The 27,250-nt window shown below is 37.9% G+C and overlaps 1 protein-coding gene across 2 annotated transcripts in view; it reads right to left on the bottom strand.

Annotated features, from left to right (window-relative positions):
• The window catches only part of PLXDC2 (plexin domain containing 2), a 461,353-nt gene that overhangs the window by 298,673 nt on the left and 135,430 nt on the right, over positions 1 to 27,250 (bottom strand). The gene's annotated exons all lie outside the window — the stretch shown is intronic.

Below are 27,250 nucleotides of genomic sequence, written 5' to 3'. Positions count from 1 at the left end.
GGACTTGTCGCCTTCAGAACTGTACTGAAATCTGTTGTTTACACCACCCAGTCTATGGTATTTTGTTATAGCAGCCCTAACAGGCTGACACAAGACATCACAAACATAATTGATCCTTTACTGTGTGTTTAGCTGTTAATTAGTTTCTGGGAGGGATACACAAGAGTATAAGGTTCCTTCCTAAGTACAGCTTGCAAAAATCTGTCAATACCCTGAACTCTTCCACTAGATATACCTACTACAAAGATCCATTCATTTAAGCATAAAAGAGATATCAAAGAAAACAAGATCATCTTGCTATTAAAAAATGCAGTCACGCCATCAAATTGACATTCACTCTCATCTTTTATATGTCTTGTATGTCACCAGTTTAGTAAAATATAATTGAAACACGAAGTCAGAGGCCCTATGAAAATCAAAGAGAATTTGAGTAACTCTTAAGATGCTTTTATATTACTTCAAATGGTACCCAGGATATATGACACTAAGAAAATGAAATGGTTTTTTAAGGAGACATTTTCAATGATACACATTCAATTAGAAAATGAACCAAATGCCAGGCTCCCAGATCAGTCTGAATTATCTAGGTTTAGTGATTTCTCCACTGTGGAAATGCTGAGGGGCAAGTTTATTTTCAAGGTGGTAAGATGGAGCTCACATTGCCGCACGTTTAGTCACATAACTAATCCCTGGTAGTAACGCAAACTGGTCAAGTGGTAACTTCAGAGAGTCTAAAGCAGGAAGGAAAACAAAACCCCAAGCAATTCAGGTGATAATTTGAAAAAGTTGCTTTAAAAAGGTGCAGTAGCTCACACCTGTAATCCCAGGGCTTTGAGAGGCTGAGGCAGGTGGATCACTTGAGTTCAAGAATTCAAGACCAGCCTGGCCAAAATGGCGAAACCTCGTCTCTACTAAAAATACAAAAATTAGCCAGACGTAGTGGTGGGTACCTGCAATCACTCGAGAGGCTGAGGCAGGGGAATCACTTGACCCTGGGAGGTGGAGCTTGCAGTGAGGAGAAATCGCACCACTGCACTCCAGCCTGGGCCACAAAGCAAGACTCAATCAAAAAAAAAACAACATCTATCTATCTATTGATAGATAGATGAAAGGAAGAAGTAAAGCTTAACTAAATTGGCTCAGATTATTTTGAAACTATTTATTGAATATTGTGCTAAGTACTGAACTAGGCTCAGGAGGCACAAAGTTAGTATCATGCAGAGGTATCACAAAATTGGCTTTAATCTCTCCTTTCCTTTTTTCTATGGGAGCATTTAAAGTCTTATGCAGAAGTGGGAGAGAAAAGACCCCATAGCAAATAAAGTTTATGAATATTTGGTTAAATCAAGTTAAATATATTTTAAGGCTGAAGAACTATGTCAACATGCAGTGAGAATCTTCAACCTGGAGATCTTTTATCAAGAGACATTTATTTTGTTTCCTGTTGCACAACATACATACTTTATATATACATTCATACATATAAGAAAATACTTGTAGATAATACTCAAGATTACTTTGATCTTGTTCCATCATTTCCACAGATGTAAGAAATAATAATTATGAGAACTTACTCTTATCTTGTAATCAATACTTTGCAGAGTAATCAATAAACCATCATTGTAATAATGAGTTATTTGCCTCTCACTCCTCCAATTTACTAATCATCAAATAGCAGGTCCAATTGTAATCAAAACTAAAGTGCTGAGTTTTATGTGGAATTATAAGTGATTGGTAGCACTATTTAAAATCCAATTCAAATGCCAACTAATTACTGAGGGGTGAATCTAGAAATAAAACACACCTGCTATTGTTATATTTCTGAAACTCTAACACCCATTAGTAACACTGAATTCTGCTGGCAATAACTTACTTTGACATCAGAACTGGGTTGAAATTAAATTTGAACGCGAAAACTTTCTTCTATACACCTGAAGATTTTCTTTTTCAAAAAAGAATATATAGAAGATTTCTATACAGCTAAATCCTTTTGAACACAACACTCTTTACTGCACATATGAATCAAGTATGAATGAAAGAGCTCAGGGTTTTATAAACAGTGGAATAAAAATAAAATATAAAGAAAAAAGTAAGAAAAAAATCCAAGTAACAAGATATATTTAGTCTATAGAGATAATAGAGAAATTGACATGTACAATTTGAGAGTCAGAGGAATCTTAAAGATTAAGCTACTTCAGGTTAAAGACTGTAAGCTGAATCTATGCATTTGTTTCTGCTATTACTATAAAACTCACTAAAATCCAGGTATAGGGACCTTTAAAAACCGTAAATCCATAAAACAAACAAAATGGAAAAGAACAGAAGAGATACAGTTTATTTTTAACCAGAAAAATAGAATGCGGATTTGCTCACAGTTTGGATATACCAGAAACATAGGGAAGGTAGGGTAGGAAGTTTAGGAAGACTAAGAAGCAGCTAGACTAACAGATGATCCACTCAATTTAGCAGAAAACTGGAGGCATATTATCTGGAAAGGGTAAAACAGAGAGACACCAGGTGCTATTAACTAAATGTTTACATTTTCCAAGATTTATATATTGAAGCCTAATCCCCAATTGGGTGACATTTGGAGGTGTGACCTTTGGGAGGTGATTAGGCTCAGATTAGGTCATGATGGTGGGCCTCCCATGATGGAATTAGTGCCCTTATAAAAAAAGAAAGAGACACACAAGATTTCCCTGCCCCACCCCCTCTGCCATGTGAGGATACAGCAAGAAGGCAGCCATCTGCAAACCAGGGAAAGAGTCCTCACCAGACATCAAATCTGCTGGCACTGGGATCTTGAATTTCCCAGCCTACAGAACTATGAAGAATAAATGTATATTGTTTAAGCCACGGAGTATATGATACATTGTCACAGCTTCCTGGACTGACTAACATACTGTGCAATGGTGAAAGCAGCAACACTGCCCTTATAATCAGGAGATTAGCTGAAAGATTATCATCAGAATGTGGAAACATTTGCCCTCTGCCCCCTCCGCCAGTGGCCTCCTAGAATGCTAATGCCCATGCTTAGGCCCTCCAAGCAGATGGATAGAAAGAAGATTGTTCTCCAGGGCAATGCTCCTATCCTGGGGATCTTGTGAAGGATTTTATCAGTAGGTTTGGGGTTAGGCCAGAGATTCTGCATCTAACAATCTTCTGGGTGACATGGATACTGTTGGTCAGAGTCCATACATTTAGTGGGAGGTCCCAGAATCTCCCCAGCACAAAAGACTGATTAAAAGACCTGGTTGGATCAATCTACAGTGATGCCAATCGGCTTTCTAGCATCCCATTTCACAATACGAGCAAACAGCCAAGGACTTCACAACATCTGTGGAATGCCTCTAATATAAACAAGTGAGACTAAACAGGCAATTTGAAGGGAACAGATATTATGCCATGAGATGGACACTATCATTAATACCCTCAGAAAGATCAGAGAATACATTTCATTCATGAAATAAGAACAGGATTTTATTTAAATAAAAAATAGGGGAAAAATAATTCCTAGAAATTGAAATTACAATATTACAAATAAAAGAAAAATTAAAAGGGGATATTGAAAGAAAAAAAAATAAGGGGAAGAAATGGAAAAAAGTAAGGACAAGAAAATGAAAAAAATAAATAAAAGAGAGTCAGAAAATATTATTCCAGAAGGCCTCAGACCTCTATAATAGACCACCCCCCACACACATAAAACGGAGAGAACAAGTAAAAAATAGACGGGGAAAAATTAAAGAAATAATCCAAGAAAGTTTCCCAGCAACGATGAGTTTCCAGACTGCTAGAATACATTGGGTGCCCTGCAATGGAGGAATTATACCCACATCTGGGCACATCATCATGAAATTTTTGTACACTGACGGCAGCTAAAAATAGTTAAGAGACCGAGAAAGAGAGAAAGAAGAGATGGCACACCAAAGATTAAAATGACTTAGGGCCAGGCACAGTGGCTCACGCCTATAATCCCAGCATTTTAGGAGGCCAAGAAGGGTGGATCATGAGGTCAGGAGTTCAAAACCAGCCTGGCCAACAGAGTGAAACCCCGTCTGTACTGAAAATACAAAAAATTGGCCGGGTGTGGTGGCGGGCACCTGTAATCCCAGCTACTCGGGAGGCTGAGGCCCGAGAATCACTTGAACCTGGGAGGCAGAGGTTGCAGCGAGCCAAGTTCGCACCACTGTACTCCAGCCTGGTGACAGAGAGAGACTCAGTCTCAAAAAAATAAATAAATAAACAAAATAAAACAAAAAAATAAACAACAACAAAAAATTACTTAGGATTTCTCAACAATAACACAGGAAAACTAGAAGACAAAAGTGCAATGCCTTCAAAATTGTGTGGAGAAATGAATTTCAACTTCAAATTCATTGTGCAGCCAACTTTCATGGGGATAGGCCACTTAGGGATGCAAAGACTGAGATACTTATCTCCAACATATTCTTTCTATCTTTCTATCTATCTATCTATCTATCTATCTATCTATCTATCTATCTATCTATCTATCTATCTATTTTAGAAGGAGTCTCGCTCTGTTGTCAGGCTGGAGTGCAGCGGCACGATCTCAGCTCATTGCAATCTTCCCCTCTCGGGTTCAAGCCATTCTCCTGCCTCAGCCTTCCAAGTAGCGGGGATAAAAAGCACACACCACCATGCCCAGCTAATTTTTGTATTTTTAGCGGAGACGGGGTTTCACCATGTTGGCCAGGCTGGTCTCAAACTCCTGACCTCAAGTGATCCATCCATCTCAGTCCAAAGTATTCTTTTCCAGGAAACTACTAGAGGATATATTGTACCAAAATCAGACAGTAAATCAAGGAAAAGTAAAGACAAGAAATTTGTGAAACAGGGAATCAAAAGAGAGACGAAGGAAACCATAATATCTGAAACTTCTCATCTCTAAATAGTGCTTTTATTAGTAACATAGCTAACAATGTTATTATTGGAAAGTTGGGGGAATGGTGTGTGATGGGGGCTGGATTAAATTTAAAGAACTAAAATTATTTTATTTTATTTTATTTTATTTATTTTATTTTATTTTATTTTATTTTCTTTGAGATAGAGTCTTGCTTTGTCGCCCAGGCTGGAGTGCAGCGGCGGCGTGATCTCAGCTCACTGCAAGCTCCACCTCCCGGGTTCATGCCATTCTCCTGCCTCAGCCTCCTGAGTAGCCAGGACTACAGGCGCCCGGCAGCACGCCCGGCTAATTTTTTATATATATTTTTTAGTAGAGACGGGGTTTCTCCGTATTAGCCAAGATGGTCTCCACCTCCTGACCTCAAAATCCACCCACCTTGGCCTCCCAAAGTGCTGGGATTACAGGCGTGAGCCACCAAGCCCGGCCTTCCATTGTGTTTTAAGAGATAATTATTAAAGTTGAAAAACCAGAGCTAGCACTACTACCATATTATTTAGATATAAGTAGAAAAATATCATGAGAATATAGTTAAAAAGAAGTGAAAACAGTTGCCTCTGGGAAGTGGGATATGATAGAGCCTATGATGGTTTACAAGTCTTTATGTGTTCATATGACTTTTACGAAAATGGAATAATGATAAACTTATCTAACATTTTCATTATGAAGGTCAGAAAATGACCTTTTCCTAGGTCCTTCAACAAGTTGCCTGGAAGAATCAAGACCAGAGCATTTCATTGTTTCATTATTTGAACTGCCATGATTCTGTTACTAAACATAATTATAGGCCAAATGTAGATATTTGTTCTCTCATTTATTTAGTAGAAATCGACTGAATGCCAACTAGGTTATCCATGGGTATAATAGTAAGCAAACCAGGCCCAGTCCCTGTCCTTACAGAGTTTATAAGTGGCTAAGAGATAGTACAGGGGGTCATTTATAGCTAACTGTGAGAAGACCACAAGATTTGGAAATTAAGTCCCCTAATTGTATACTCATCTGTTTCTTTCCTTCATTCCCCGTGAAAGTTTTTCTCCCCACATACAAGATAATTCTTAACTTCACTTCCAGACACAGTAAACACCAGGGCAATTTATTTTTCCCTTCTTCCTCTGAGCTAAGAGTCCAGCCATCAGCCAGTGAAGTATGGCCTTGGAGCGACTTCATATTTCCATGTTAATGTTGCTTTGTCACCAACATTTCAGCCCACAGACTGGCTGACAGCCCTCCCTGGGCCACAGAAACCACCAGCTGCTTGTGGAACTAACAATTTACATCTCGTGGTGCAATGAGGATCCAGCAATAAGTTGATTTTGTTGAAGATTGTGGAACTACATGAGAAATTGGCCACTTACCTACTTCCTGATGCAAACGTGACATAAGTAATCCTACTTAAAGGAACAGCCACATAATCTAGATAATTTGAGTCTTTCTCTAGCTTTTCAAAAAGAGCTTCAAAAGGCAAACTATTGATGCTCTCTATCAAACTTGCTTTCTGCCCTTTTAGACTCTCAAAAGTTGGGTATTGAAAATGTTTGGCACTTAAAACATGGTATACATAAAAGATCCCAAGTCTCACTTTTTAATGTAATCAAAGTAACTATCATGATTCTAGTTTCATCTATAACACTCTCTTGAAAAAATGAGATGTTCTAATTTTAGCTTCTTATTCGTTCCTCCAAATGAAGACTTTTTCGGTCTGTTTCAGGAAGACATTGTACACTTCCATTCATTCTCTTACTGACAATTCTGAATGTCAAATGGAGGCAGAATGGCGCTCTCCCAGGGAGCTCGGTCCCCATAATGATGGGTGTTCAACCAAAGAGTGCTTATTAATGGTTGCTCTTGGGGCTTTCAGGCTGGTGGGTCACCATTCCCCAACCACTTCCTCTCAGACTGGCAATCAGAGGGAAAATTCCAGTATTATAACTTTTTCCTGTACTGGAAAAACTGCTGTTTCTCTAAAGGTAAACCTAAAATGTATGTCTTCTGATTCTGTAGGGTCTGTTTCTACTTACAGATTTTAACTTCTAAATAGAAAGTCAAAATTCTAATTAGAAGTGGAAAACCCAAAGTATCTTTGAACAAATATCCTTCTTTTCCTACCAATTCCTTGACAATAATGAAGACAATAAAGTAATTTGTGCATTGCAATAAGCACAATAGCAATGAGTATATGCACATACACACACACACACACACTCAGATCTTGAAGAGAGTTAATCAAAACACCTCCATCAATTGAAAATGACAGCATTTTCACAAAGATATAGAAATTAACTATAGGCACGTCTTATTAAGAAAAAATATAATTAAAATTCAAAGTTAAGAACTCTTTTTAAATCTCATTAGGACTCTAAGTTAAAAATCTAAATTTTAATCTGTGGATTGAAAGAGTTATTGCATTGCTTCCTCCATAGAAAAGTTATTAAAATCTTAATAGGTTTTTCCTTTAGCAAAAATACAAGTTAACATACAATTTTAGATATTTTTCTTAATTCTGATTATTCACTACATGTATATAGGAAGTAGTGAGGTTTTAAATTTATTTGTTTCATCAGTGCAGTAAAAAGTACCCTAAGGACACTAATTAGCTCAAATTTCTCCAATTGGTCAATTAAGTACCACTTCCCTTCTTATTTCAACATTACATTAAAGTTCAGGCTTTTAAAAAATATCTCTTCCCTATTTTAACAGCTCAACTGTGCCCCTGTATCCATTCTCTCCTTAATCAAGTCTCCATTGGTCACGATTGCCAGATACATCAGTTGTTTTTTTCTTCCAAATTTTCTTGTGGGAGATGTGTGTGCAGGTTTGTTACATGGGCAAATTGCATGTTGCTTGGATTTGGTGTACAAATTATTTCCTCACCCAGGTAGTGAGCATAGCACTCGATACGTAGGTTTTCAGTCTTCATCCTCCTCCCACCCTTCACCCTCAAGTAGATTCTGGTGTCTATTGTTTCTCTCTCAATGTCCACAAGTCCTCAGCGTTTAGCTCCCACTTTTGAGTGATCCCCAGTTTGATTACACATGGGTATTTGGTTTTCTGTTTCTGTGTTAATTTACTTAGGATAACAGCCTCCAGCTGCATCCATGTTGCTGCAAAGGACATGATTTCATTCTTTTTATGGCCACATGGAATTTCACAGTGTAGATGTACCACATTTCCTTTATCTAGTCCAACACTGATGAGCAGCCAGATATATCTTCATAGTATCAGAAGTCCTGCTGAAACATGTATACTGGTTGTAAATTGTCCACAGGATAAAGGCTGGACATCTTAGTCTGATCTTCAAGTCCATTTCAAATGATGTCTCAACTCACCTTTCAAACCTTGTAGCTATAATGAACTGAACTGCTCTCCCACTCCCCAAGTAATTACTGAACCTTCCTCCCTCTATGCAGAACGCATGCCACTCCCTGTTCCTGGGATCTCTCCCTCCATCTGCCTTGTGCTTTAGCCACCCCTGCCACATCAGATCCCCAGCTTGATTACACATTCACAAGAACTTTCTCCCTCTCGGCATGGCAATGAACATATGCTGACTTATATCACATGTAAACACATCTTCCATTCCTTCTTGGATGGGCTGAGTGAACTTGTTATAATCCCAGCTTGTTATGATCATAACAAGTTACGATCAGACACATTGCTTCATAAAAAGGAGTTTAATAAATGTTTGTCGAGAGAGGAATAAATGGGAAAAACACATCATAAGCAGAAAAGCCTAGAACAACAGTTTCCTAATAAATCTTAGAATGTAGAAAAGCCCAAAAGTATTTCTTTTGCCCAGAAGCTGCTCACTTTTCTTTATCCAAGAATTTCAAACTCCAACCTTTAAATCCGGTCCCTATCCAGCCTTCTTACTCACCAGGATAAACAATGTACATCTCAGCCCCCTCATTTCAACCCTCTTATTTAATTCTTACCTCTGATTTCCGATATAACAACTTTGATTGTTAAGGGCAAAATAGTAACTAGCCTATAGTACTTTTCTGTTTACCCATGGTAACAAGGAACTGAGCTATGTGATAAATCCAAATATACAGTGAACTGGGAAATTTAGTTTTGGCCAATGATTTTCACCTCTTGAAATAACTCATTCATCATGTTATGATTAGTATATAAAAAACACAGGCACGTTCACTCCTCTCATTCTCAAGAGCTTCTTGAAAAACAGAAATAACTAAAAGGTAAGCAACAAAATGTGAAGAGGAACAATGAGTCAATAAGTCAGCTTCTTTAAACTCTAAACAATAATCGCCAATGGGCTGTATTATCAATTAACTGTATATTATATTAAATCATATCTAAAATCAAAAATCTTACTAAGACAAAGAGAATCAGGAGCAGTGCAGAATTTGAAGTTTCTAGAAATAGCTGCATGGTTTAATCTTTACCTACCCACAGGATTTTATGCTTTTTAGGTCCAAGTCAACTTCAGCAAATCCTCCTGTGAGGTTGGAACGAAGCTCAGAGAGAGATTCCGTGGTAGAATATGTTTAGTCTAGATTTCTTGGGACTGTTTTAGGACTACTCAGGGCCATCAGTGCAACACCAGGCTTATTATCTATTGCTTTTTCACTGCCCTAGTTCTTGAACCAATGGAGGTGCCACCCTGATGTTGCATCCCACTCCCCAGAAATCCCTTCCTGAACCATGGCAGTATCCCTGGGAGCTACAAAGCCACACTTGAGGGTTTGAGAATTTCATAGTCAAAAGGGTCTAACATATGTCTTTATGTTTACACAATGAAATCAATAGGAAAATGCCATATCTATCCTCTGAATTAAAAAAAATTGGAAGCCAAGATAATGTCTCCATTGGCTGTAGAGGAGACTACTACCTGTGCTTTGCAGTTAGCAACAGCTATGACATCTGAAGGGTGATGTGTGTAATCCAACAGGGCTTTCATTATATATAGAAGGCTTCAGTTCATATCACAGTTATACACAGGAAGGCATTCACTGTCTATTGCTTGATTCCATTTTCCTCATATGAACTGTCTTAGAAATGTCATTGTAATCTGTCAAGGGGCTTACTGTTCTTAAACTTTAAAAATATCCAGGCTCCTGATTATGATGATGAGACAGTTGATGTATACCAAGTATGAAGGCCATGATGACCAGAAAGGTTTTCTCAAACAATAAGTCAGCCATTCATGACCAGAATAAACTAATAAAATACAAACCGAAGCCTTGACCAAAGCCAATAATGCAAAACGCTTTCTTCATTTTAGAGAAGAGAATAATGCCTAGTAGAAAACAATGCGGCATATGAAGATAAAATTTCTCCTAGTGTAGGGAAGAGGCTGGGAGACAGAGGCATGTTCAAGAACGTAGGCATGAGATTAAACTTCTTCCAATGCCCTGTATTGCTTCTTCATTTCGACTAAAATTATAGCCACTTTATGTGGCAGACTTCTGCCTTAAGAGTTCTCTACGTAACTATGGAGAAAACGGAAAATGTGGAGGTAAGTAAACTTCTGGATTGTATGCAGTACATTTTATTTGACTTCACATAGCGTTTATTTTCCAAAAACAGGGTATTTTAAATCATTCTGCTGTTTTCCTTTAGATTTCTATTCTGTTTTATGACCTGTCTCAATTGTTATACGTGCAGAAACTTACTGTTTCCATAAAGCAAATGCTTTTCTGACAAATTACTGAGTACAGTCAGAAGAAAAATTATCTTACCATATTAACTGAAATACTGGCCAATAGCATTCAGAAATCTACAGAGATCTTCCCATGGTATGCCCAAAGGACTCTAAGCTATTCGTTTTTCTCCAAATGGAGTAGCCTGGCTTGTCTACTAAATTCTTACTTACCATCGTGCTTTCCAATAAAGCTTTGAAGTAGAAGATCCAAGGCTTTGAAAATACCGATTTTGGGCAATGTTAGCAATTTATGTCTTTATCCATTGTCTTATATGTCAATTTTGCTATGAATAAACTTTAATTTACTTCCATCTCCATTGGGGAGGGGGAGGTTGGTGGAATATCATGTCAGAAAGGTTGGTAACATACTTTAAAAATGAGTATTTTCAGTTCAAACCACAGTTTGGTTTTTGTGGGATTTAATTTCCACTGAACAGAAACCAACCACATATGTATTTGATTTCTCCTTAAGGATCAGTTATGGATGAGTGGAGGAACCAGAGAAAATGCAACATGGAAACCTTCTAGCTATAGAGAAAGACAAGTTCATCTTGTCTTCCATCATGCATTTCTGATCTGTTGGTGTCACCAAAATAAAAGGTCTGGCTATCATATTGTAACTTAGGCTAAGAAAGTAGAAGAGAATCAAACAATTATCAAAGGTGATCAACTGCATGTATATTGCATATTAAAATTATAATTAAATAAAGTGGTGAGGTTCTTCAGCTATTAAAAATGTCATCAGCAATGAAGCTACTTTGTGTCTGACCAGGGCTTTTACAGTAACTGATTACTTACAGATGCCAAGTCCCCCAGGGAACTTTTGCCACCTGTTTTCAGTTTGTGGATTGGTGACCTTACCCTGACGAAGCTTACTGGTCTGACACTGGGTTGCGCTATCTGTGGCAATGATGTTGGTATTTAATCAATAGTTTTACAGGATACCATCTACATCACTGAAAGACATTTTATTTGAGTATTTCCCCTATATCCTGCTACTATTTACAATATAGCATTTTACTTTACTATTTACAATATGAAAGTAAAATGGCTTGAATGAATAGCACTGCTCAAATATTACAACCTTGCATAGTTGCTGAATAAGTTCAAAATGACACTCTGCCCCAAAACCAAACAGAATTTTAGAAATGGGCCGGGTGCGGTAGCTCATGCCTATATTCCCAGTTCTTTGGGAGGCCAAGGCAGGTGGATCGCTTGAGTCCAGGAGTTCGAGACCAGCTGGCCAACATGGTGAGACCCCATCTCTAATAAAATACAAAAATTAGCCAGGCATAGTGGTGTGCGCCTGTAGTCCCAGTGACTCAGGAGGCTGAGGCAGGAGAATCAATTGAACCTGGGAGGCGGAGGTTGCAGGGAGCCGAGATTGTGCCACTGCACTCCAGCCTGGGAGATAGAGGGAGACACTGTCTCAACAACAACACAAAAGAAATGAAGATCTGTGAGGTCATCGTATTTAATCACTCATGTAATACAAGAATTCCTTCCACCATAAACCTGAACAATTGACTTCACTTTCCATTTGAACAGGGTTCACCGTCTCAGAGCAGTTCATTTCCACTTCAATTAAACAGCTGGTAATTGTACAAAACCTGTCTTGACGCTAAGTGGAGACCTGTTTACTTGTAACTTCAACTTACTGATTGTTCTATTGTCCAATGCAATGACATAAATGAGGCCTGAATCTGAGCCTTTCAAAGAGGTGAACTTATCTTTCTCCTTAAGTCTTTTCTAGGCTAAAATATTCCAAGTCCTTTCAGCTAATGCACATAATATTTGTTCTCTTTTCTTCATAATTTTAGTTGATAGAAATCAGATCTGTTTCATCAACATCAATGTAAGATATGTTCTCTGAAAACACAGTGCCAAATAATAGTCTTAATTGGGACGCATCTTTGATTTTTCTGGAAACCAAACTTCTGTCAATATAGCCTAATGCTACATTCACTTTTGATGCAGGATGATCTGATCTTTGACTGTTTTCTCTGCTTTAAAATAAGAAAGAAAGCAAGTCCAGCTGCTAAAGTGGTCATGACATAGTATCTGCAATGTTTTTTCAATATGCTGTAACATCACTCATTTGTGCCTGGAATCTTGAGCTGATTTTAAGTGGTAAGGTCTGATTTTAACACATTTTTCACATATTTAATCTCCTCTTATGTTTATTATTATACTTGTTATTACAATTGTTTTCTCTTGGTATGTTTATTCTATTTTTTCTAGTTCGAAGATTAGGTTTCATTACAGTAAGAAATGAAATAGTGTTTTTTTCTGGGTTTAAGCCCCAATAACTAAATAATATTGTGTTTTCAGCCCATTTTGTTGCTTTCTTTTAATTTGTCTTTTTAAATTCCCTTGTCTGTCTGATTTCATCCAGATACAATGAAGTTCCTATCCTTTCATTTTACTTGTCTTTGATACTGTTACCATCTTTCCATGTTCTAGGCATATCTTTTAAAAGTCTAGCCCAATATGAGAATGTTAATGAACTCACATGGGTTCCCTAAATTACTGACTATTTTTTGCTCAACAAGTCCATTGGTAATTTTCCACATCCACAAAATTTAGATCAGCGCAGCTAATACGCAGCCAAAGCATGTATGTTACACATTTTTGCTTTCTAGATAGAGGTAGGGACTGTGATGGTGTCATTATAGTCACATTTTATACAAGGTTGGCTGCTACAACTGAGTATAAAATCTGTGCCATAAAACAAGTCTCGCCATGAGGTTGCCATCTGTTAGCACTGACAGAGAGGGGCTGGGATTTCTGTCTGGGCAGACCATTCACAGCTCCAGGAAGTGGCTGTGAAAACAGCGACCCAGCACCAGCTGTGATAATCACACTGCTAGGTCCAGGGAGGCCTCTCCCCAGTGTTTCCCCCTGGTCTCTGCATTTCAGGCCAGGATATGTGAGGGAAGCACAGAAGATGTGAGGGATTAAAAAATGGTAACGCAAACTGCTGTCTTCACCGGAGGTCTGTTCTCAAATTATGGGGCTCTTAGCACAGTGGGAATGTCTCAGGCCTAGTGTGGTGGGACTACAGTCTTGCTTTATGTTCAGTGGTATTAAGAAAGGTGAAGGGAAGGAAAAGGAAGAGAAAGACAAGTTCAATCATCAAATGCAAAACTGTGTGTTAAATTCATGAGACAAAATAATTTAATAAAATAAGCTCCTTTAATGACATTTCACTTTCTGGTTTATACCATTTAAAAATGTACCCAAATTATGATATGCATCTATTTCTATATCTATATCATACAGCTACATTGGTCTACTCATCTATCTAAATGTATGTATGTATACACACATAATATATATATTTTATATATGTGCGCATATATATGTATACATTCATTATATATGTGTATATATACATATATAAAATAAAATGGCTAATACACATGTGTATATATACATAATACAATATACATATATAATTATATGTGTATATATGTATATGTAGTATATATGTGTGTGAATACATATATACTCTATATACATATGTATATGTGTGTATGTTTATATATATACCATATATATAAACAGAAAGAAAGAAATACGACTTTACTCTGTGTTTTTTAGTACCTGCAGTTCTACAGTTATATATTTCTCTAATTTGTAATACTGGTGATTACAATGTGGTTGTAATAGTACTTCCTAGTCTTCCCTAATTCAGGAAAATTGCTGAAGGTCTACTTGTCCCACTTTACTGACACCTAAAAGAAACATCTTCTGGAATTGAGACTGAGATCTTATTAATAAGAAGGGCACTGTCAATCCGTTGAGGACTACTGGGATATAATTAAGTTAGGAATTTCATTCTAAAACCAGGGCACACAAGCGCAGTGTTAATAATGGCTGTTTGAGTCCATGCCAAAGTCTAAAGTGAATCATCCTGATTTCTGAGATTCATCCATTAAGACACTTTCATTGAATTGTGTAACAACAAAAAAAAAAAACCCAAAAAAACAAAAAAAACCAACAACAACAAGAAAAGAAAACCTGTTTTCCAGAGAAATCTGCTGTGCTCTTGCAGACCTGGATGGTTCCAGTACATGCAACAATACGCTTCCTGACTCGTAGAAGCCGAGGTATGTGCTGGCACCACAAACACAGCTTTATTATTCCAGAAGCAGATGTCTGATTGTACTGGCAATGTGACATACAGAACATGTGAGAATTGTTGGTACCCAGGAATCTCAGATGACATACTAAGGAATTCAGGTGATGTGAAAGTAAGTTCTATTAAAAGATGATTTCTTTTGCAAAAGCATAGCATTTGCCTTGGGACCAAAGGCACATATCCACCTCTTCAATGACAGTACCTACCCCCGCCAAAAAATGACCAATAGTCCATAGCAATTATTCAAAAATATTCAGGATAAGACTTTATGATTATGGTAGAACTCCTTCTTGAAGCGTTTGCAGTCTGCCTTGAAACTCTGTCAATCACAGTAATCACAGCTAAGTCAGGTGATTTCAGTGCCCAGTGCTAGAAACATTTTTAGGGAGTCGAAGATTCTAATGGATCATCTAGTTTAATAATACCCTCAAGCAAAGGGCCACTGGTTTCATGTGATACTCAATTTTGAATAATGCAAATTATTTCATGCTGTGAAATGCATTACTGTAGAAAAGTGGCCAAACGAATTTCCAAATCTCTCTATGCAATATTCAAAATGTCATAAATGAAATATTGTCCCTGAAATGGGGGCTTGCAAGCAGGATATCTGTTATGGAGCACTCTCAGGAACAATTCCTACCTACAAAAGCATGAGGGAAGCTGGATTAAGCAAAGAGAAAGTTTAATTGCAAAGTGGTTGCAGCAGAAGCCTGGGTTGCTCCCAGAGGGAGATCTGGAGCTGGAAAGGCTCTTAGAGTTGCCCCCTATGGAGGCACAGAATGCAGGAAAGGAACCTGTTATTAACCAGGCACTCTGCTAAGGTTTGGAGATAGTGAAGAAAAAAAAACAAAAACAAATGGTACCCGCCCTCAAGGAGCTCAGGGTCTGTCTACTGGAGCAGAGAGACACGCAAACAAATAACAACACAGCAAGGGGACAAGTGCTGTGACAATAGCGTGTGATCCTGTGCCAGAGAATCTGCATAAGCAACCCACGCCCAAGGCTCAGAGGCATTGCTACATGAATATAGCTAGGATGATGTGTGCTTATTATCTTTCCTATAGGGATCAGTTTTTAACTCCTTTCAGGGTGTTGCTCTTTTGAGTTTCTGAGTTATTTCTGCAGTGATGAAAAATGGAAAGCTATTTAATATATTACGCAGGAATGGGAAGCTGGAGATTGGAAAAGAGCCAATCCTGAAACTCCGTTTTGCCCTCATAAAGGACTGAGGAACATCAGCACAACCTCCCTTCCTCCTTATTGCTGTGCTCACCCACCTGAAAACCAACCAACCGACAAAAAATAAAGTTGTAAGCCGCTAGGGGTGAGTTGGAGCCGGCTCCCAGGAATCAATGGTCTCCATCTCTCACCAAATCCATTTCAGTGTGGTCTGGCCAGTAATTTGACTTCAGTCTTCAGCTATGGTGGGAATAGCCAAAGAAATTGGCAGAGGCTACAAATCAGGGTTTTTTTCTTTCCTTAGAGAGTCTGTTAAATGTTCACTGGCAGACCATTGCTTATAACCAATGATGCTGTTTTGGCAAAGTGTTCCTAGTTGCCATATTCTTTATATTTTATCCAATAATGAATTTGCCATTATTGCACTTACACATTTTAGAATCACTGCGTGTAGAAGGTGAAAAACTACTGCTACCTTCCCAAAGAACCTGAGTTCAAACTCATTTTCTGACTTCAGGCAGGACCTAAAGCCTAAAGAAACAGAAGCTTGGTTCTAATCAGCGCTCATCAAAAGGGCTCTTTGGACATTTTCCCTCATGCCCTCCCCAGAATCTGTATTCTTGGGTCAAATACATCAGATATCAGATGAAAATAACAGTAATGAAAAGTGTTCATACTCTAGTAGGTTTCAATGGAGTGTGTTACTTCTGATTTCCGGGGAAATGAATGTGCAAGGAATTCCCCTTCCTTTAATGTCTACTTCTGAAACATTGTAAACCTGATGTACAAAGTGAGCTACCAACAGAAAGAATCCAGACAAAGGAGTCTCTCCACAGATAGGGAAGGGAGGGCTCTGAGCCACAGTCTATTACACAATCAGGAAAGATAAAAAAATAAACACGATTTATAAGTAAAGGTGGCTGCATGGCTGGGTGCGGTGGCTCACGCCTGTAATTCCAGCACTTTGGGAGACCGAGGCGGGCGGATCTCGAGGTCAGGAGATCGAGACCATCCTGGCTGACATGGTGAAACCCTGTCTCTACTAAAAATACAAAAAAATTAGCTGGGTGAGGTGGTGGGTGCCTATAGTCCCAGCTATTCAGGAGGCCGAGGCTGGAGAACAGCATGAACCTGGGAGGTGAAGCTTGTAGTGAGCCAAGATTGTACCACTGCACTCCAGCCTGGGCAACAGAGCGAGACTCTACCTCAAAAAAAAAAAAAAAAAGATGGCTGCAGACACTTCAGATAAAACTCAAGAAAAGGTCGAAATGGACTCCCAAATATAAGTAATTTATATTATTTGATGATTTATAAATAGTTTCTCAGGATCAACCATTAATAAATTTGATGCTATATTTCTCAATATTTGAAGCTATGTCTCTTTTTTTAAAAAAATTAAGTTCAAGAGTACATATGCAGGTTTGGTATATAGGTAAATTGCGTGTCATGGGGGTTTGGTGTACAGATTATTCTGTCTCCCGGATAATAAGCACAGTACTTGATAGGTAATGTTTTGATCCTCACCCTCCTCCCACCCTCCACCCACAAGTGGGCCCAAGTGACTGTTTTTCCCTTCTTTATGTCCATATATACTCAGCGTTTAGCTCCCACTTATAAGTGAGAATCTGCAGTATTTTGTTTTCTGTTCCTGCTTTAGTTTGCTTAGAATGGCCTCCAGCTCCATCCATGTTGCTACAAAGTAGCAGATGCCAGCAAGGTTTCAGAGAAAAGGGAGCACTTACATGTGCTGGTGGGAATGTAAATTAGTTCAGCCATGGTGGGGAGTTCTCAAAGAACTTAAAACAGAATTACCATTTGACACAGCAATTCCATTCTAGGCTATATATCCAAAGGAATATAAATTGTTCTACCATAAATTGTTCTACCCCTGATAGGTTTATTGCAGTAACTATTCACAATAGCAAAGACGTGGAATTCACCTAAGGCCCATCAGTGGTAGACTGCATAAAGAAAATGTGGCACATATTTGTATATGTACCACATGTAAATGAAATATTATGCAGTCATAAAGAAGTTATGTCTCTTAATCTGTAACGTGCACTCCTCTTGTTAAAAAAAAGATTTTTGAATGTCTCCAATCCCATTTAGGTTGCTGTGAGTGCCATTATTTTGTTCACTTTTATGGCTGAGTAGTATTCTACGGTATGTACATATACCACATTGTTTTATCCACTTGTTGATTGACCAGCATTTGTGCTGATTCCATATTTTTGCAGTTGTAAATTTTCAGAGCAGTGGTTCTGGAAATGTGATCCTAGACTAGCAGCATCAGCATCACCCAGATACTTGATAAAAATTCAAATTCTGGGACTAACCTCAGACCTACTGAATCAAAGTCTGGAAGTGAATGCAGCAATCTATAGTTTTAAAAGCCCCCAAGAGGTTTCTGATCTCCCATAAAGTTTGAGAAACATTGGTTTAGACATAACAGATATACTGAAGTAAATTCTAATGCACACAAAGATGGACTAATAGTTCTCCTCTCACACAAGGTTTCTGTAATGTGACGCATGCATCAGCCGGACAGACACATGGTACATGGGAGGGCAAGGTGATGTCACTCTGGTTATGACTGTATCATTAGGGTCTTCCACAGTGCCTGGCCCTTAGTCAGTAAAAATTTCATGAATGAACAGCCTACCTTTGCTGTCTTTATCAATTGAAAGAGTGCTAAATAACCACATAAAAAATCCTCAAGCTTTGTTGCCTTGAATAAAATTCAGTTTTGGGCTGGGCGCAGTGGCTCACACCTGTATGTAATCCCAACACTTTGGAATGCTGAGGCAGGCAGATCACTTGAGGTCAGGAGTTCAAGACCAACCTGGCCAACATGGTGAAACCCTGTCTCTACTAAAAATATAAAAATTAGCCAGGCATGGTGGTGAACATCTGTAGTCCCAGCTACTCAGGAGGCTGAGGTGAGAGAATAACTTGAACCCAGGAGGCAGAGGTTGCAGTGAGTTGAGACCATGCCACTGTACTCCAGCCTGGGCAACAGAGCGAGACTGCATCAAAACAAACAAACAAACAAACAAACAAAAAACTCCTTTTCATCACATTTTATCATATTACTATTGTAAGATAGAATCCCAGTTTCAAACAGAGGATCTGGGATGCATTTTCACTGTAAGCTCTCCAGGGAAAAATGACAAGAAATAAAATCATCTAAGTACACTAAACTCAGTAAGATTTAACTTGTAACATTCATCCCTTTATTTCCTGAAACACGTATCTCATATACAAGAATTTTTCCTAAATTTTAGTTTTATGGCAAGAAAAATCCATGATTATTTCTTTCCATATTTGAAACACAACTAAGTATCTAGTCACTAAAAACACCTCATTTCCATGTGATAAAGGCAATACGTTCAGTATCATTTTCTCTCAAAAAAGGCATAGGAGATGCTATAATTGGGGCAAGCTCTCTGCTCACTTGGTATACACCAATTGCCACAACAGAAAATGGATCCTTCAGATTTGTAAGCAAGTGCATGACACGGTAGAAAATGTGTCATCATTTTGAGGGCCCTCCTAGCATGGCAAAGCATCACCCATGCAAAGCAATCAAGCTTCGATTCAGAAGTCAAGGCAAACCCTGATGAGGCTGATCAAATTGACTCCTCTCATCGATCACTGCGATGCTTCCCCAGAGCAAACATTTTTCCAAGACCTTTGTGCAAGGTACCACCCAATCATCAATGGCTGATGTGGGTGTCAGTGCCATTTGACTCATTTAGGTGAACAGCACACATTAACAAGATTGGCTTTGTCTTCCGTAACTTCCTGGAAAGTTAACCTGGCTCACCGCATGAATTCTAGAACTGATCATGTCATAGGACAACGATTCCTGCTGAACCCTCCTTAGGCAATTTTTGTCACTTCTAGTGTATGAGACTTTGCTAACAATTTTTCTTTTCTTACAAGCTTCCTTTAATGTGACACTTGTGTCAGAAACTTAGCAGAATGCTAGGAACAAAAGGTTTTCAAGTTACACATACTCAGATGTGCTTAGAGCTCCACAACAATCCAACTGTGGCCTCACATTGATCATCAAAGTACCACTATCTCATTTGGTTGGACTGTCATGATGCTTGTTGATAGAGGCAGGGAGAATCAACGACTTCTATTTAGATCTTGAAAATAATGAGTTTGCACAGTGTATATCTCTGCCATTGGGTTACATCCATCTCCATGAGAACAATGCAATAATTATTTCATTTGGGGTATTTTACCAGTAAGGAATCACAGAGGTACTACCCCAAAACACTGCAAAATTTTGTTATAAAAACACACAGGAAGCATCCTGCTAACCACAGCTAAGTAAATTCAAACAGCCCGTGCTGTATGGTCTAACTAGCAGCTTTCAGAACTACCTAGCAACACAGAAATACAACTCAAGGAAAGTAACTTACTGCTGCTCAGCTTCCTGAGGCGCTAAATAAACTGCTACACTTAAGCCTCCATTGATTTTATATTCTTAGTTTCCAGGGACAGCAAGCTATGTACACTGATGATTTGTATCCCAATTGATTATGCAAATAGCAACTGATTATGCAAATAGCCACATTGTTCAAGGTCTGTGTCACTTTCGTGTTTTAATATGAAATTTTTATTGTAATATATGAGGAAAAAATATGTAATCTGGCACCACAATTCCTTGGTCAAGGGATTAAACAGGAACTGCCTTTGCTTGGAAAGATATTTTAATACGTGTTTCAGTAGATGGTATGACTGCAAGGTTATCGGGCATTTGAAAAATTCAACTTTAGGGTATCTGGAGAGTAGTGTTCTACCTTCATGGAGGATAGAAGAATAAAAGAGGGTAGAGGAGAGAATAGGAAGGAAAAAGAGAGGAGCTAGCAAAATCAAGAGGCCCCATCCTCACAAATGTAATAGGTTGAACTGCCCAAAAGACACTACAAAGAGGTAACCTCTGTTTCATTTTGCCAGTTTTTTTTCTGTCATTTATTTTATATTTTATTATTCTTATTTATTTTTCTTAGAGATAGGGTCTCACTCAGTCACCCAAGCTGGAGTGCAGTGGCAAGATCACAGTTTACTGTGACCTGGAACTCTTGGACTCAAGCAATACTCTCATCTCAGCCTTCCCAGTAGCTAGGACTACATGTGTGCACTACCACCCTGGCTAATTTTTTGGTTTTTGTTTTTTTCTTCTAGAGACGAGCTCTCCCTATGTTGCCAGTCTGGAATCAAACTTTTAGGCTCAAGCAAGCCTTCTGCCTCAGCCTCCCAAAGCACTGGGATGACAGGTACGAGCCGTCTTGCCTGGCCTTGTTACTGCAGTTTAAAACTCTTCTCCAAATTTCCCTTTCCGTAGCAAGTATTTATGAAATAATTACATTTTGTGTGAGTGATTTAGGGAGGGGCTCAAAGATGCTGTGGATTTTCACATCAGTGCCACATAGCACAACACAGAAAAAATAGGTAGGTGACAGAACTCGGAAATAACAGAGCCACAGAAAATGTCCTGAGTGTTTTCAGAAATCCTGGCCGTGGCTCTGTATTTCTATAGGTCATAGAATTGGGGGTGAAAGTGCTGAACAAACTCTTCATAGAAGATCTTCAAAATCTGTGGGTACCTAGGGTTCCATTTGGGTTACTGGATGTTTCACATTCTAAATACAACTGGCACTCCCATGAGAGGAGTTTATAAGTGATGCATAGACCCCAGGTTTTAAATTACTGATTTAAATAAAGACCTATGCATTTACACTGTGATATATCTCAGATACAAATATTTCCAAATTTAATTTAAGTAAGTATTAAGGAGACAAGCCATTTCAGGATTCTTAAATTAAGAGATGAACTCTTAACACACAGTCAGCATAAATGTAATAAAAACTTGGACAACGTCCTTGCTAAGAAAGGCACCAAATAAGCTCACTGCTATAAAGATATCATTTTAATACTCGCTGTTTTCTTTGCAGTGATGAATTGTTTTTTAGCTTTTTATCAAAAGGTGAAGTTGGATGAGGCTTTGACCCCATTATTTCTAGTAATAAGTTCTTTGATTTCATCTTCCTTTTTGGTTAGAAATGTGTTTCTCAGAAACACCAAGATGATCATTCCAGGTACCTTTATTATCCTTTCCTTAAAAATCATTCAACAGTTTTGTAAGATTTTACAAAAAGGGCTTATCAGATGGATAGTGGGATTTTTATGGAAGGGATGAGAATCCTGGGTAAACTGCTCAACATCGCAGCATTAATGTCTTCATTTGTAAAATGAACATTTAAGGAAATGACAGTCCAAATGTAGCTTGATTTCTCCCTTCTATTCAGATATCACAAAGAAGAGTAACAACTATGTTGATTTCTGTTTCAACTTCTGATCAGAAGCCTGTCTGCCATAGGCCACAAAACCTGGTCTAAGGATCTGTTTTAGTGGCTGCTCGTGGCTCAAAATTTCCTGTGAGCTACAAAATAATGTGCCTAGATGGCACTGGCAAACTGCTTGTCTCACTTCTCCGGAAACAAGGTCTAGTTGAGTTTCCGAACTTAATTTGAACTTCAAGTATTGAACTACGTTACAGCCTTTGAGGTATTCATTCTAAATGCCCTGGTCCATAATATTTTACATGCAGTTCCAATTAAATTTAGAACAAGAGGAGATCTGGTTACAGAGATACTTGGCTTTTCAGACATGTCATTCACGGTCAAAGGGAATACATCAGTATTCCAGTTCAAAGTTACATGTTTAGATGTCAAAGAACAGTAGAGCGAATAGGTTATAATTTATTTTAGGTCTGTAGGTTTTATTACATATTTACTCAAGCATATAGTGAGTGCTCAAGAAATTTCTCTCAGTTCAGAAAGGAATCTAAACATTCACTTTCCACAATAGCATGAGACAGGTGTGAATACAACCGTGGAATTAGTTATTTCTGTCTCTCTTAGAGAGTATACTGTGTAACAGGTATCTCACTGCTATAAAATCAAGCTTGATTTCTCCTTGAGGTGATAAAGAAGTGGGTTATTATCCTCATCTGCTCTTCTCTACGTGAAACACCAGCAATATATATAGAAACAACAACTTTCATTTAAGAAGAACATGTGCTAATCCAATAAGGTATTAGATACAATGAAAAACAAGTTAAACTTCTAGCGGAAAGCTGAACTTACAAGAATATGCAGATCTAAGTCAGACAATCTCAAAAGAATAATTTAAGTATTTCACCCTGAGGAGATCACAATCAGAAGAGTATTTATATTTGTTAATCTTTCTGGTAGCACCTAATACATAGACTGCATAAAACTCAAACTCTAAAGAATAAACGTTACTGTCCCAATAACTTTCATTGCAAAAACCAGATTTGTATTGTCAAGGAATGTGGAAACAGAATGTAAATTGGTACAACTTCTTTGAAGACAGTTTAGCAACATGTATTAATATCTGCATAACCCTGACCCAGCAAGAACATATGGTCAAATTTTTACTAAAGGGCCCATCAAATCAGTGAACAAAAATGAATGCACGAGTCACTTCATCACAGTGTCATTTGTATCGAAAACTGGAAAAGATTGACATGCCAATCATGAGGAGCCAGGTTACATATATTATGACGCATGAATTTAATGCAACATTATCCTGGCATAAACGTGATAATTTCATGTGTTGATATGAAAAGAAGATATTTCCAGCATATTATTAAGTTAAAAAGCTTACAAAATTGATCTCATTTTTGTAAAATTGTATATATGTAATCCAAATGTGGGCACGACTAAAACGCTGTCTGGAACTTTGTGTGTGAAACTACTTCAAGGGCTGCTTTGGGGTATCAGAAACTCAGATCTTTTATTTATATTAAACATTCTGTATTTCACATATTCTCACAATGAGCATTTACAGTAAATCATTTATAGAGTCAACAAAAAACTACAAAGAGAGCAATATCCTTCTTAAAATGTGACACATGTCAGTAGTATAACCCTCTGCTCAAATACTGATTTCCACACAGTCCCAGTTCAAAGACTAGAATGAGACATGGAAGTAAGTTGGTACTAGTTTGCTTGTGAACTCTAAAAGTCACAGTTTTCAACTGAAGCATGGACATCTTTTTGATGATTTATAAAATTTCCAAATTGTTGAATTTCATAAATTGGGTTGCCCTAGATGAAGACAGGAACATTTGTGCTGATGTTTCACAAATTATGCAAGTAGATATCTAAACAGTAGATATCTAAAACTGTAGATATCTAAAACTGCCATTTCAGTTTTAGATACACACAGTAGATATCTAAAACTGCCCTTTTATAATTAAAAAGAATTGTTCCCAGTAGTACTTCTTAATTGCTAAGTTGTCTTAAGTTTTTACTCTCTGCACTATAAAATCAAAATAATCATGTAACCTATGGGTGTAAAGCAAACCATTAGTCATAGACATTCCAGTACTGAGGTAGTTCAATACACTTGGACTAAGCCAATCAAAACTTTTAGACAATGCTAATATGTAAGACATGCATATAAGCACTTAACTGACAGAGAATGTTCTAGATGCTAGGGACACATAAATATGGGAGACAGATACAGTCTGTGCCTTCATTGATCTTTTATTCCATCTCTCCTTCTGTCCTTCCATGTGTACATTTGCTCATTCATTCATTTACCTATTAATCTACACAATAAATCAGCTAATGTCTATTATCAATCAGAGATTTGTAAATTCACAAGTCCACAGATTTCTTTGAGAGCTGATGTTTTTGCTGAGAAATGTTAATACAGAGATTCCAGAGCTGTACAATAGAAATGGAATGGGAGACACACATGTAATTGTATATTTTCTAAAAGGTAAATTTAAAGGTAAAATTACATTTAGTAATATATTCCAGTAAACCTGGCAGATCCAAAATGTGTTCATTTTAACATGCAATCAATATAAAAAGTGATTGCTGAGATATTTTACATTCTTTTAAAAAATTTATTCAAGTGCTTAGACATCCCCACCTGAGAGCAGTTGCCATTCTTTCACTAATATTTCCAGTCAATGAAGACTCATTTTCATGTAAAAGGGATTGTTTCAATGCTGTGGCGATTACAGAAACCAATAAAGTATTTATAGTTTCAAGAATTTACAGCCTAATAGAGATGATATGTCCGATATCTACTCTAACAGAAAAAAAAATGATGCTTTTTTCTTTGAGACAGAGTTTCACTCTTGTCACCCAGGCTGGAGTGCAATGCCGCAATCTCTGCTCACTGCAACCTCCGCCTCCCAGATTCAAGTGATTCTCCTGTCTCAGCCTCCTGAGTAGCTGGGATTACAGGCGTCCGCCACCATGCCCAGCTAATTTTTGTATTTTTAGTAGAGATGGGGTTTCACCACGTTGACCAGGTTGGTCTCAAATTCCTGACACAGGTGATCTGCCCGCATCAGCCTCCCAAAGCGCTGGGATTACAGGCGTGAGCCACTGCACCCAGCCAAGAATATTTGAAAATTTAAAATGAAGTGTCGTGACGGCTCAAAGGAGGAGAGCTTATTTCCAGTATGGGAACAGAAAACAGTTGAGAACACCTTTTTTTTTTTTTAGCTGGGAATTTATTTTATTACCCAGCACCCAATGTATTCCAGGTATTGTGTATGTGTTTTATGTATTTTATCTTATTTGGTCCCCAAAACCATTGTATATTAAAAGTGTTGTATTACATTTACAGATGAGGAAACTGTGACTAATAAAGCCACTCAACCTGAATGAAGACAGCCCTTGGACCTCGCACCACGCGCTTTCTCTCCCTAACCTTGGATACCACTGGTTAGAGACGATGGGTGCAATGTAGAAAGACGATGAGGAGGGGAATCAGGATGAGGGTGCATTTCCTGGAGATGGGTGGGGGGATGTCATTTTTCTAGAAACATAGTTCAGTTTGGTACAAAATCCAGGAAAGAGGCTGAGTGCAATGGCTCACATCTGTCATCTTGGCAGTTTCGGAGGCTATGTGGGAGGATCCCTTGAGGCCAGGAGTTTGAAACCAGCTTGGGCAACATAGCAAGACCTTGTTTCTTAAAAAAAAAAAAAAAAAAAAATTGAAAATAAAATTGAAAAATGAGTTGGGCATAGTGCATGCCGGTAGTCCCAGCTACTCAGAAGACTGGGCACTCCAGCCTGGGCAACAGAACAAGACCCCGTCTCAGGAAAAAAAAAAGAAAAATCAAGGAAAGGCAGAAGGAGAAATAATTACAGGCAACAAGAAAGGCCCAACTGGAGCCCAATCTGGGCTTGATTTAGTTGATGACAGAGAGTTAGGAATTTGTGAGCAAGAAGGTAGTACAATCACCCATTTGCTTTAGGAAAAGGGTCCTGAAAGAGGTGTACAGACAGATACGACAGGGATGGGGAGGCAAGAGTGCCGGTTAAGGCATCACTTACGTGACCTCTCCTATAAGTAGACCAAAAGGTGTCCTGATTATTTGCTGACTGCTTAAATTGTGACAGAAATGTTTTTCCAACTTACATCCAATACCATCCAACCAGCTTGAAACAATTTCATCATGCCTATTTGTTCTCTATGTGAGCAATCTGTATTAAACATCATGTTTAAGTTCAAAAAAATCAATAAATGGAATAGAATCCCAAGATAATAGTTTTTTAGTCATTCTGAAATAATTCATTTAAATTAAATTTAAAATAAGATCCATGTAAATGAAGTTGTATTGTGAAAACAAAATTAACGTTCATCCTATGTTTTTGTTCTAAGTCCTATATAGACAATATAGACTACAAATGGATCATCAAAAATCAGAGGTCATGTGCAAATAATAAATTACTTCATTTTACAAAATGCAGATCATCTGAAACACCTGAATAAGCTATAAGATGCTAGATGCTTACTCCTGGGTTTCTTCTCAAATAGCATTCACCAATTACATTAGCTGCCAATTACATAAAATTGGCTTAGAGAGTAATTTTATTCAAAATGTCTGTAAGGATAATAAAAGATTAATAATACACACCAAATTTTGTTTTCAGGAGATAGTGTTAAATGGGCTGATAGAGAAAAATAGTCAATACACCAAAGGCTTACTATACTTTTCATCAACTATCTACAAAGAAATTCCTTTAAAAGATAAGCCCACACATTTTGCTTAACTGAATCAATTGTTCTTTGATTATTATTCTCAGAATCTCTGCCTATTCCAATGTCTACCTCCTCGGTCCTTCTTCCATCAGATTCAGCTGGATTTATATCACTACTGTAAATTACTAAGCTTACAAAGACTCAAGCCAAGCTTTTAACATGATTTAAATGCACGATTTCATCACCCCGCCCACACTTCCAACAGTTATCAGCTGTCACTTTCATTTCC

This window comes from Chlorocebus sabaeus, chromosome 9 (genome assembly GCF_047675955.1).
Source record: "Chlorocebus sabaeus isolate Y175 chromosome 9, mChlSab1.0.hap1, whole genome shotgun sequence".
In the NCBI taxonomy this organism is placed as follows: Eukaryota; Metazoa; Chordata; class Mammalia; order Primates; family Cercopithecidae; genus Chlorocebus; species Chlorocebus sabaeus.
The sequence above is the reverse complement of the archived record's forward strand: the minus strand, read 5'-3'. Positions and strand labels throughout refer to the sequence as shown.